Source organism: Arachis ipaensis, chromosome B7 (genome assembly GCF_059453495.1).
Source record: "Arachis ipaensis isolate K30076 ecotype BB chromosome B7, ASM5945349v1, whole genome shotgun sequence".
Lineage (NCBI taxonomy): Eukaryota > Viridiplantae > Streptophyta > Magnoliopsida > Fabales > Fabaceae > Arachis > Arachis ipaensis.
This window is the reverse complement of record NC_142442.1, coordinates 19,916,370-19,929,622: the sequence shown is the minus strand read 5'-3', so window position 1 is coordinate 19,929,622 and position 13,253 is coordinate 19,916,370. Positions and strand designations below refer to the sequence as shown.

Genomic DNA, 13,253 nt, shown 5'->3' with positions numbered 1-13,253 from the left:
TAAGTCAATTACATGATAAATATCCAATCTTTTTGGTTGACAAGTGTCATGATGAGAGATAAAGTGAATAGGTAAATAAGACTTTACACTTTAGATGATTTTAAAGTATTCAAAATATTCAAATTCAAACATTGACTCAAAGTATCTTCATTCAATTTAAACAGGTTCTTCAGCCCCTGTACCAAGCTTTCATTTCATAAAAGAAACCTATTATAAACATATGTTGGCCATCAAATTGCTTCCATACCTGTAAAAAATGGAAAAACAATATAATTTAATTATGGATGTTAATCCCAGAAAACTATAATGGTATTTCAAAATGTATATTGTTAGGATATGGGAGGTTCCAAATAAATACATTAAGAGAGAAATAGATTCGATTGAAATGATTCTACAAGATATCAAGGTATCATTTAATATGGTAATTTATTTATTATGCATGCTATTTCTTTTTTTACTTTGAGTGGTGGTATTCCAAAGTCAATAAATATATAATATTTATTTTGTTCATTGTTTGTGATGTTAAAACAGAATGGTAAAATATTCTTGCACTATTTTGAGGGAGTTAGTGAAAAAATGAAGTGGTGTCATTATTGAGTTTCAGATGTATACAATGACTAATTTTGTAGTCTTCGACAACAAGACGAAGAAAAAAAATGGTGTGAGTAGAATGGTGTTGACATTCTCTCAAAAAATTCTGGTGAATCATATTCAGAATCCTAGCTTTCCTTTTATGTTTTCTGCCTTAAGTCCTTTGTGGATCTACTAACGACCGACAAAATACAAGATTTTGATATGTTTAGTTAGTTTACTATATTTTTTTCTTAAACACTGCATGTTATGGTAATATAAACTATTTTCACATAATATCATATTAATTATTTCATTTGTAGATCTGATTAGCAAGGTTGTTGGCAAAAAAGATCCTAGAGATCTGATAACTAACAAAGGGAGGAAAACTAAGCGGTTGGTCACCATTCTTTAGGACCTTGAGTATATATATATCATTATTTTTTATGCATTAGTGTCTTATTAATTCTTATCTTGGGTACTTGATATATGCATGTGCTCACTAAACTCATTTTAGTCAATATTGGTCATTCATGATTGCCTATAAATAAACTATAATAAAATTTTTTGAAAGAACCCAATAGCGAAAATAACAGAAATATCGAAGATAAGAATAATATGAAGGCACTCACAAAATAATATGACAGCAACTATTAACAAACAAATATATCAAGTAAAGCAACAACAAGAACACACTGTATTTTAACGTGAAAAATCTCCCTCAATGTATGAGTTAAAAACCACGAGTCGTTCAAACCAATAAAATAGTTCCACTATAATCAAATATGAAATACAAGAAAGTCTCAAACAAAGCACAAATCGAACATACAATTAGCCAAAACACCAAAGCTTACAAATGAGTAACAAGATGAAAAATACCTAAAATTAGAGTTGTTATTCGAAACTAGTTTCTCCCACTATAAACCTTCAATCAACATCTCCACCGTTCAGAATGAAAAAAAAGATGGGATGAACTTGCAGTCCAAATTTTTGACCGATCTAAATGTGAACAAATGAAAAAATACTGTTTAAAATCAGTTACTCTGCATAAAAATTATAACACCCTACCATACAAAGTCTTATGCTTAAGTCATAATTCAGAGATGGCAAGGTATTACGACCTCTAAAACAAAAATTTAGTACGTATAGTAGTATGAATAATTGATTATAACTAGGAGCCTTTGTAGAAAAAGGGGGTAAACAAAAACCGTAACTCGAACGCGCAACACTCCGATCGATAACGTAACGAACCGGGATAAGCTAACGCGAGATTATATATATAAAGAGTGTCAAAAACAAGAATATCAAGACTCAAAATCCGGCTGCGAAGAGAATCGGTCCGAGCATAGCAATATATACATATGATAAAATAAGGAAACCCCAAAGGAAACCCAAAGGGACACAAATACAGAAAACCTATTCTCCAAAAATCCCCTCTAGAAGGAGTCATCACAGTTTGTATTATTTAATGGAGATAAAAGTATCTAAACAAGATATATAACCCAAAACAGAGTCCCGAGAACAAAGGATCTTCGCTAATCCAGAAGTCTCCAGCATGCCTCAACGAGAAGCCTCGCGTCCTGCATCTGAAAACCACAAAATCCGCATGGGTGAGAACCAGAGGTCCCCAGCACGGTAACAGCTTCCACATATATAATACATAATAATAGAGGAAAGCCAAAGGCAATCCTAGAGCTTCTTCCAGATAATATCAAAGCTTATAAACAAGCTAAACCGTAAGTGGCAACTGACTAAAGATTCTTCAGTCTAACTAATACTTCCCTTTCCAATTCCTTCAGACCTCCCAACCACCAGCAGGAGTATAATATAGCAAACACAGTTATATCAGACAAGAGATTTACAAATAGGAACAGATAAGGCATTTAGGCAATTAGCAAGTAATATGCAGTCAAATAGGCAATCTCAAACAATTCATGTAGTATGCTTATGATGCATGCCTGTCCCTAGTGGCTGATGATATCATCTGTCGGTTATAGAGCCAACCCGACAAGTCCTGGTAGCTAATCATTGGACTGTCCCTCTGTCGTGCATCCCCAACTCGAGTTATACTCATCATAAACTTGATCATAATCATGATCCATATCCATCACCCTCACTGGTGAATATTTACGGGGGCGAGCTCATCCGGGCCTTTCACAGTGCCTGGCCACACTTACGACATAGGGTTAAAAGAGCTTCGAGTCTCAACCTGGAGCGCGTGGTGGCTAGCCACTGCTACTACCCAGGGAAACCCTCATCTCCGATGGTGGAAGTGCAAACATTCACAATTCATTCAACAGCATATATGCATTTATACTTAGCCATAAACATGGCTCCGCCGCCACACGGCATAATCCAGCCATCTCATTAACAATTACGGCCATTCGGCCCATGGCATAACAAGCACTTCCACCGCCATCCTCCACATCTCACATAATCATCTTTGATCCTCATGGATCATTCATTTTTCCCTTGCTTCACTCGCAAGTTACCACATTCACTAGCCCTTTTCCTCATGCTAGTCATATCATAATGATTTAAGACATAAGTGGTGAGATCGGAGGCTTAGAAGTATGAAGTTTGGCTTTTAAAACTCAAAAATCAACTTTGGGATGAAAACAGGGCCACGCATACGCGCACTCCACGCGCACGCGTGGATGGCCTTAAAACTCATCGACACGCAAGCGTCATACGTGCGAACGCGTGGGTTGAAAATTAGCCAAACGGCGCGCACGCGTCAGCCACGCGTACGCGTGGGTACTCTTGCGCCCCAGGCACAAAACTGGCACAACTTTGGCACAACTCTCGGGAAAATGGCTGGGCATTGGGTGCAGCACATTCGGCGCGCCCGCGCACATCACGCGCATGCGTGGATGGCGCTTCCTGGAAGAACGGCACGTACGCGCCAAGTGCGCCTACGCGCGGGGGGTCATTCTGCTAAAAATTTTCTAAGTTAAAAACTGCAGAATTCACAGATTCAACCCCCAATCTTCCGACGGTCATAACTCTCTCATTTTAAATCATTTTTCACCCGTTCTTCGAACGGCATGGACATCCCGGATCCAATTTCATTTCTAAACAGATTTGGCACAAATCAGAGATTTGTAGTCCAAGTTATGTCCCGTCAAAGTATGCCCAAAAACCATGTTTTCATTCAAAACCACAAAATGCCATTTTCAAAACAAGCCACTTTCAACTCTTTTCAAAATCAATCAAAACATGCCAATTTCAACCCTTCTCTTTGAAATCATTCAAAATATACCAAAATCAACAACAAGCCATCCTCAACTCACACATTGACATTTTACCAAAATTTCCAAAACCACATCCAACCATTTTAACACTTCTCTATCAAATGGCTAAAGGACAAACACAATATCATGTCATACATCCTTTCTCATCCCAATTTCCAACAATACCATTTCTAATCAACAATCACTATACATAATCAACATCATACTCACCATCAACATGGTACCACCCACCAATTCAACCTTAATCATCCATCAAGCATATATCACAACATGCATTTCTTATATATCACACAATCAAGGCATCAATATTCATAATCACATATATGAACACATCATATATCTCAACCATTCAACAACACTAACAATTCAATGCCTATCTTAGGGCCTCTAGCCTAAGTATTTCCTACCACATTACATATTAGATACGGAAAACCGAAACCATACCTTAGCCAATTTCCCAAGCTCAACCGGAGCACTTCCAAACCACTTGTCCACAAGCTCTCAAGGTATCAACACCAAGAACAGATTTTATCACACAAAACCCTCTTTCAAGCTTTCCAAAATCACCAATCAAGCTCCAATATTCACATATACACAACCTAAGCCACAATCATCATATCCATACACAACATCTCAATACCCAAACCTCATAGAACAACAAATTACACTAGGGTTGAGAATCTTACCACACTCAAGGTCCAAGGAGACAAGATTAACCTTCTCCTTCAAGAGAGTTAGGTCCTATAACATCAAAGAACCCAAAATCTCAACATTTTTGCTCATGAAACTCGAAATCAAGGGCTGGAATTTTGAACAGTAAAACGTGGTTTACTTCAAGATTGATTGTATGGGTTTTGTAGAGCTCTCCGCGGTGAACGCGTGGCCGCAAACGGAGCGGCAATCGGAGCTCTAGATCAAAAGTTATGGTGGTTTGAAGATCAAGTGAGAGAAAGAACTTGAGAGAGTGTTCTTCCTCCCCTCTCTTCAATTTTCAGCGTGTATGAGTGTTGTGTGAGGAGAGAGAGTGCTGAAAACTAGGGTTTTAGTTTAGTTTAGTTGGGCCAAGGGCCCACTTTGGGTCCGGTTGGCCCGGTTTGGCCCGTTCGGCCCAATCTTGGTCCGTTTTCTATAAAATTGGTACCGAAATTCTCGTCTCAAACTCCTCTATCACATTTAGCCATAAAAATAACATTTTTAGCTTTCTAGAATAAATTCTCATTTATGGGTTAATTAGCCGTTAATTAACCGGGTCTTACAAAAATAAAATTTTATTTTTCCCTCTTCTCTGACACTCTTGTGACTACTCTCTCTCACTCTCAATGACTTCCAAAATATTGGGACAATGGCAAAAGAGTGCAAAGAGATACATAAAAAATTGGATTTGAACCTCATAAAGAAGAGAAAAAAACTAACACTTTCATAATCACATACATATATAACCAAAAGAAGTACATAGTTGTGCTTTCTTAGTAAAATTTACATATATTATAATGAATATATTATTATTGAGAGCATGTTATAAAATCTCAATTATAATGATATATATATATATATATATATATATATATATATATATATATATATATATATATATATATATATATATATATATATATATGTATTAATAACACTATCTTATTCTCTCTATTTTATTTCTATATCTACTTCTTTTCTCTATCTATTTATTTTATAGTAGATTATCAGCACGAAATTTTGATCAAATTTGAGGAAGAAAAGACACAAGTAATAAATTTACATTATGTCAATATTTTTTCATGTTAAATTTAATACTCCTAACATATATGCAAATAACTACTTATCATGGATATTAGATGTCGAAGTTCATGTTAATTCAATGGGTCTTGAAGACACCAATAAATCTGATAATAAAGCATCTCAAAAAGATAAAGCTAAAGTCATGATCTTCATTCATCATCATTTTGACAAAGTATTGAAGAATGAATACCTAACTTTAAAAAATCCTGCATATCTAGTGGAAGAACTTTCAAGAAAAGGTATAATCACCAAAAGATGGTGATACTTCCTCAACCTCTTTATGAAAGGACACATTTGCGCTTAAAGGATTTTAAATCCATAAATAAATATAATTTCGCAATGTTTTGAATTACCTCACAAATGAAATTATGTGAAAAAATATAACTGATAACGATATGTTAGAAAAGACTTACTTGACCTTCCATACCTCGAATGTGCTCTTGCAGTAGCAATATCGAGAAAAATATTTTAAAAAATATTCTAAACTAATTGCTTGCTTGTTGTTGCTGAACAAAATAATGAATTGTTCTTGAGAAATCATGAAAAATATCCAGTTGGCGCTACCCCATTTTCTAAAGCAAATGAAGTAAATTATAACCCCAAAAGTGAAAAATGGAAAGGTTTTGATAAAAAAATATATTATAGAAGAAAGAAAAATTTTCATAAAAAAATGTCTCACCAGAAGTGGGATAATCATGAAAAAATAATGGGCAGAATAAAAAAACAGAAAATAAATATTTTTGTTGTGGTGATAAAGGCTATTAGTTATATACATGTCATACCCCAAGGTACTTAAACGAATGGAAGCAATTTCATCTCAAAAGATGCTGATGAAAATTACGCCACTTATTATGAAGTATCTGATTTCTTTGAGAATCCCAAAAAAAATATTGGTCATGTAATAACTAAAGGAAAAATTTAATAATTGGGTTCATCGTTTTCTATGTTTCTTATATCATGAAATAATGTAAGAAATTTTTTATTGAATTTTATTTTCTATGTATTTGAATTTATTAAAGTTCGATGTATTTGAATATAATATTCAATAAAATAGTTATGTTTATATTTTTATTAAGAATTTTAAAATCTCTAAACTATATAACAAATAATCTTAAAATAAAAAGATTGATATAAGTAATATTCAAGAATATGATTTTACTGTTCATGTACATTTATTTGTTTTATTTTATTTTTTTATCACATATATAAAAGATTTTGAAAATTTTTCTTATTATTATTATTATTATTATTATTTATTTTTGAAGAAAATAACAAGAACATATAGTGAAGATATTTGTCTCACAGATAGTACAAGTTCATATATCATTCTCAAAAGTAATATTTATTTTACTTATCTTTAAAAAAAATGTATTAATACTATTATTAGCTCAGACAATGTGATTAAAAGTTCCAGAAGAGTTATTTTTTTCTTGGAGGAACAAAATTCATAATAAATAATGCACTATTATCTACTAAGTATCCAAAAAACTTGTTAAATTTTAAAGATCTTCGTCGAAATGGATATTATATTGAGACGATGAATGAAAAAAATGATAAGTACCTATACATCACAACTAGTGATTCAAATAAAAAAGTTATACTGAAAAAATTACTTACTCTTGACTAGGTTATATTATACTAAAATTAAATTGAATCATATGTTATTATAAATCAGAAGTTTACTATTCAAATGGCATGACCGATTGGGATATTCTAGAGCAACTATGATGTGAAAGATTATTGAAAATTTCCAAGGACATTCACTAAAGAACCAGAAGATTCTTAAATCTAGTGAATTTTATTATGTTTCATGTTCTTAGGGAAAGCTAATTTTAAAGTCATCACCAGTAAAAATTGGATTTGAGTCTTTTGAATTCTTAGAAAGGATTCAAGGCAATATATTTGAACCAATTCATCCACCATGTGGATATTTTAGATATTTTATGGTATTGATAGACGCATCTTTGAGATGGTCACATGTGTACTCATTGTCTTCTCGCAACCTAGTGTTTGCAAGATTATTTGCTCAAATTATTCTATTAAAAGCATAATTTTCAAAAAATTCAATCGAAACCATTCGTCTTTATAATGCCGGTGAATTCACCTTTCAAGCTTTCAATGTTTATTATATGATACCAATGGTATATGTGTTGAACATCCAATAGCTCATGTCTATACACAAAATAGATTAGTAGAGTCACTTATTAAATGACTTTAATTGATTGCTAGATCCTTACTTATGAGAACAAATCTCCCAACCTCTGCTTGGGGGCATGCCATTTTGCATACCGCATCACTTATTCATTTATGGTCAACAAGTTACCACCAATTCTCTCCTCTACAGTTAGCTTTTGGTCAATAGTCAAATATTTCCTATTTGAGAATATTTGGGTGTGCGATATATGTTTCAATTGTCTCGTTTTATCATACCAAAATGGAACCCCAAAGAAAATTGGAGATATATGTTGAATATAATTCTCCCTCTATAGTGAGTTATCTTGATATACAAACCGAATATGTATTTAAAGTCCGATGTGTAGATTGTCATTTTGATAAATTAATGTTTCCAAAATTAGGGATGCAAATAAGCCATTTGAAGCCAACGAGTTATAGCTCAAATGGCATAGTCTCCCCATACTCACTTTGAAGTCGCAGGTTTGAGTCTCGCTCCTAACTTTAGAAAAAAAGTAAACATTTGAAAAAGAACTTAATTGGATAGCATCATCATTAATGCATCTAGATCCTCGACCAGGACAATGTGAATTAGAAGTTCAAAAGATTATACATTTTCAAAGAATAGCAAATGGCCTTATGTATTTTTTAATACAAAAAGAATAATTAAATCCTATATACCAGTTAAAAATGCCCCAATTCGAATTAATATCCTAATTGGGCAAATGACCATCGAAACAGATTCATGCCAGAAGCGTGGTAGCCTGTTGATTCCAAAGACAAAAGTCTCTGAAAAGAAAAATAGGTAAATATTATTCCTATTGGAAAAGATAAAGACATAGTAAAGACACCAGCAATTGTTCAAAATTCTGATGTAGTTTTAACGTCAAAAGACATTCAGGTACCTAAAAATTCAGAAAATTGTGAAAATGATGAGATCTTGGTAAATTATATCTTTACGAGAGAAAACTGAAACTGAAATGAGACAATTGTCAATGAAATATTTACATATCATGTGGCATTTCACATATGAATGAAAATGAGGATCTTGAGCTAAGAATAGTCAAAGAATGTCGACAAAAAATGATTAACCAAAATGGAATGAAGCTATAAAAGCAGAATTAGATTCACTTGCAAAACGTGAAGTTTTCGAATCTGTAGTTCGTACACTAGAAGAGGTAAAATCTATTGAATACAAATATGTGTTTGTGAGAAAATGAAATGAGGAAAATAAAGTTGTACGCTACAAGGCTAGACTTGTCACGCAAGGGTTTTCACAAAAACCTGTTATCGATTATGAAGAAACATATTCCTTTGTAGTGGATGCAATTACATTGTATTATCTGATCAGTTTATCCGCATACCATAAGCTTGATATGCATTTGATGGATATAGTGACAATTTGTTTATATGAATCATTAGATCGTGATATCTATATGAAAGTTCCTGAATGACTTAAAATATCTAAACTATCTAATGAATGTTCTCAGGATTTATATTTAGGCCCAGTTTGGGTAACCAACTTAATTAAGCTCCTTTTCATAAAATAACTTAAACAATAAATGACTCTGTTAAAAATAACTTATAAATAAGTTATTTTGTGTTTGGATTTTTAACTCTAAAAGTGCTTATTTTATAAAAATGTAATGAAAAGTAGAAGTATTATGAGAGAAGTCATTTTTTTAACTTCTCTATAAGCTCCAAAATAGCTTCTTAGAAAGTTGCAATTTGGTTTTGAAAATTGCACCAGACATTAATACTACTACTTTTCATAAGTCAAAAGTTAAAAAAAGCTACTTCTAGAGTTTTCCAAACGGGCCCTTAGTCAAATTGCAAATATCTTTACATGGTCTAAAGTAATTTGGACAAATGTGGTATAATTGTCTTATTGAGTATCTGACAAAAAAAGGATTCAAGAATAATGATATATGTCATTGTGTTTTCATAAAGAAATTTGTATTTGGATTCATTATAATTGTTGTGTATGTTGATAATTTAAATATAATTAGAACTCTTAAAGAGATTCCAACAATTATAAAAGCTCTAGAAAAAGAGTTTGAGATTAAAGATCTCGTAAAGACTAAATTTGGTCTCGGCCTGCAGGTCGAACATACAAATAAAGGGTTTTTTACTCATCAAATAACTTGCACAGAAAAGATCTTGAAGATATTCTATATGGATAAGTCACATCCATTAAGTACTCCAATGATCGTAAGATCTTTCGATGTGAAAAATGATTATTTCCATCCTAAAGAAGAAAAAAAAAAGTTCTTGGTCCTGAAGTACCATATCTCAGTGCCATTGGAACACTAATGTATCTAGCTAATAATACACGACTTGATATATCATTCGCTATAAATTTATTAGTAAGGTATAGTTCCTCTTCAACCAAAAGATATTGGAATGAAATCAAACAAAATTTTTTATATCTTCAAGGAACAATTGATATGGGACTATTTTATCCATATAAATCTAAGTCACAGTTAGTTGGCTATGCAGATGCAGAATATTTATTTAATCCACACAAAGACAGATCTCAAACCGGATATCTATTAACATATGGTGATACAGCTATATCATGAAAGTCTATAAAACAAACTATAGCAGCAACATCCTCTAATCATGCTGAAATACTTATGATACATGAAGCAAATCGTGAATGCTTATAGCTTAGAGGTTTGACTCAATACATTGATCATTGTGTATATGGACTATGTAATCAGAAAATAGCTCTAACTATTTTGTATGAAGATAATGCAACATGCATTGCTCAATTTAAAGGTTGATACATCAAAGGAGATAAAACAAAACATATTTCTCCCAAATTCTTTTTCACTCATGACCTTTAAAATCAAGAAACAATTGATATTCAACAGATTCGTTCAAGTGATAATTTGGCGGAGTTATTCACAAAGTCACTTCTAACATCTTTCTTTGAAAAATTGGTACACTAAATTGGAATGCGTCGATTTCGATATCTTAAGTGATGTTACCAAGAGAGGGAGAGACTGTACTCTTTTTTTTATTAGGTTTTTGTTCCTATTGAATTTTTTTTTACAAGATTTTTAACAAGACAGTAGGGTTGCACATGGATCGGATAATATCCGCGGTAATTATTCGCATCCGATCCAAATTTTGCAGATATTATCCGATCCGTAGAGCTATCGGATCGGGTCAAATCTGATCCGCACAATGGTAGGATCGGATTGCGGATTTGACAGTGATATTTACAGATCCGATCCGCAGATTCGTATATCTCATATAAGTAGCATAGTTTAAGAAAGTAAACCCTGATGTGATATGAATTTTAGTGTGTTGTTTTATAAATTTTATAATATCTTGTTTTTAATTTTTTATGTTGTACTTCAACTTAGAATAATTAAACTTAGATCTTGTGTTTTTTTTTTTTTTTTGTTATTCAAGAGAACTTTTATTGATAATATTTTAGGAGTAAATAAACTTAAATAGGTAAAAAAATAGATTGTTTGGACATTTTTTTGTAAAAATAGCCAAACAGGACTTTAAAACAGTTTTTTTTTAATTATACGGATATACCTGATATTCAATCTGATGCGATCCGCAAGTGGATCAAATTGACCTAAAAATATGCGGATATCTTATTCGATCCAAAACGATGAGTGCAGTGCAATCAAATAGAATTATAGGTTACATCGGATCGAATCCGACCTGAAAAATACAAGATATTTCTCATCACAAAAAAATATTATATTCTATTTATTTTATTAATTTTTTTAATTTTTCTTTGATAAATTTTAACTAGGCCTATCCATAATAGATAAGAGATCAAAAAGAGAGGGTTGTGGAATATATAAATGTCTTAGGTAGTTAATATATGCATGTGCTCACCAAACTCATTTTAGTCAATATTGACCACTCATAGTTGTCTATAAATACACTGTAATACAACCTTTCATAGACACATACATATTACATATAACCAAATGAAGCGCTGACGGAGGACCAAAAGTATAGGTTCGAATTTTCGCACTAAAAATAAGATTAACATTGCAAGTATAGCTCCGAACCAAACAATCGATCGTCGATCAAATTGAAAATTCAAATGATGTGTCACAATTTAAAACTAATTCAAAACCGAGAGTATATGACTCCCGGGTCGTCTCCCAAGGAACACTTGAGAACAATGAGTGTGCAATTTCGGTTGTAGTGATCAAGGAGTTGTCAATGAAGAAATGAACATATAAAGTAATAAAAGAACATGCAAAATTGTAATGATTGAACTAATGAAGAAATTAAAGAACCGACTATGTAATATAAATAAGTAAAGTATAAAAGAGATTAACATAGAAGTGTAAGAAAGATTAAAAGCATAAAAAGAGTCTTGGCTTGGAATGAGCTAAGGGTCCTTTCCTTGTTGGAACCACAACTATGACAATTATGATGGATTAGTCTCACTTGATCAACCCTCACATAGAAAAGTAAGTTAAATGAGCATAAGCGTTCTTAATCCACAAATCCTAAATTGCTTGCTAATTGTGTTAGCAACAAATTAGCATTAGTGGGAACAAGAACAATTAACAATCCAAGAATTGAAACTAAATATTGGATATTCCAACTCTAAAAATCCAATTGCTCACTTTACCCAAGCCAAGAGCAAAAAATTTAGCCTAAAACCATGTTTGACATTTTGTCAAACACTTGGTGGGTAAAAACCTTAAACATGGAAAAAATGAGAAAAGACTTGAAACTAAAAGTAACAATTGATCTCAATCAACAAGAATAACTCAAGAAAGCATGAAACAAACATCAAACATAAAATTCATCAACAAGAAATTGAAATTGCAAGAGAGAAGTAAAATTGAATTCAATTCAATTGTTTAACGTACTCCCTCCATTGCAATGGTTGAATTTTTCAACTTCAACCAAATGATTCAAAAAATTAATTTTACTCATCTAGTAAACATCTCCAGACACCTAGATGGATAAATTAATATGTATCAACATCCGATAAAAAAGAATACGTATCTATTATTCACAATCCATATTCCTATTTCATTTTAATGAATATAGATTATGGATAAAAGATACTCATACAAATTCATCATATGCCAGGAACCAGATTTGAACTGGTGACACGAGAATTTTCAGTCCTCTGCTCTACCAGCTGAGCTATCCTAACCTCTCTTGAGGCATCATATTAATCTTATTAGATTACTTAAATATATGTCAATAACTCCATATCAACTAAAAACAAGACAAAAAATTTCTAATTAGAATATATATTATTATTATTAGCATATATAAGAATATATTATTCTTATTCCATAGTCCAAATAGATTCCAATGTATTCCAATACATATCCCAAACAAATACTTATGATTGTTGATTGCGATAAGAAAAAGAAAGAAAAACTCTACTCGAATCCATTTGTGAAAGACTATACTAAATAAGACACATAACGAATTTCCAAAATTGAAAAAAAAACTAACATATGAGAAAAA

At 32.2% G+C, this 13,253-nt stretch overlaps 1 non-coding gene across 1 annotated transcript; it reads right to left on the bottom strand.

The window, feature by feature from the left end:
• Positions 1-12,857: 12,857 nt before the first annotated feature.
• Positions 12,858-12,930, bottom strand: TRNAF-GAA (transfer RNA phenylalanine (anticodon GAA)). Its single transcript has one exon. It is a non-coding gene; the product is annotated as a tRNA-Phe (tRNA).
• Positions 12,931-13,253: the final 323 nt, after the last annotated feature.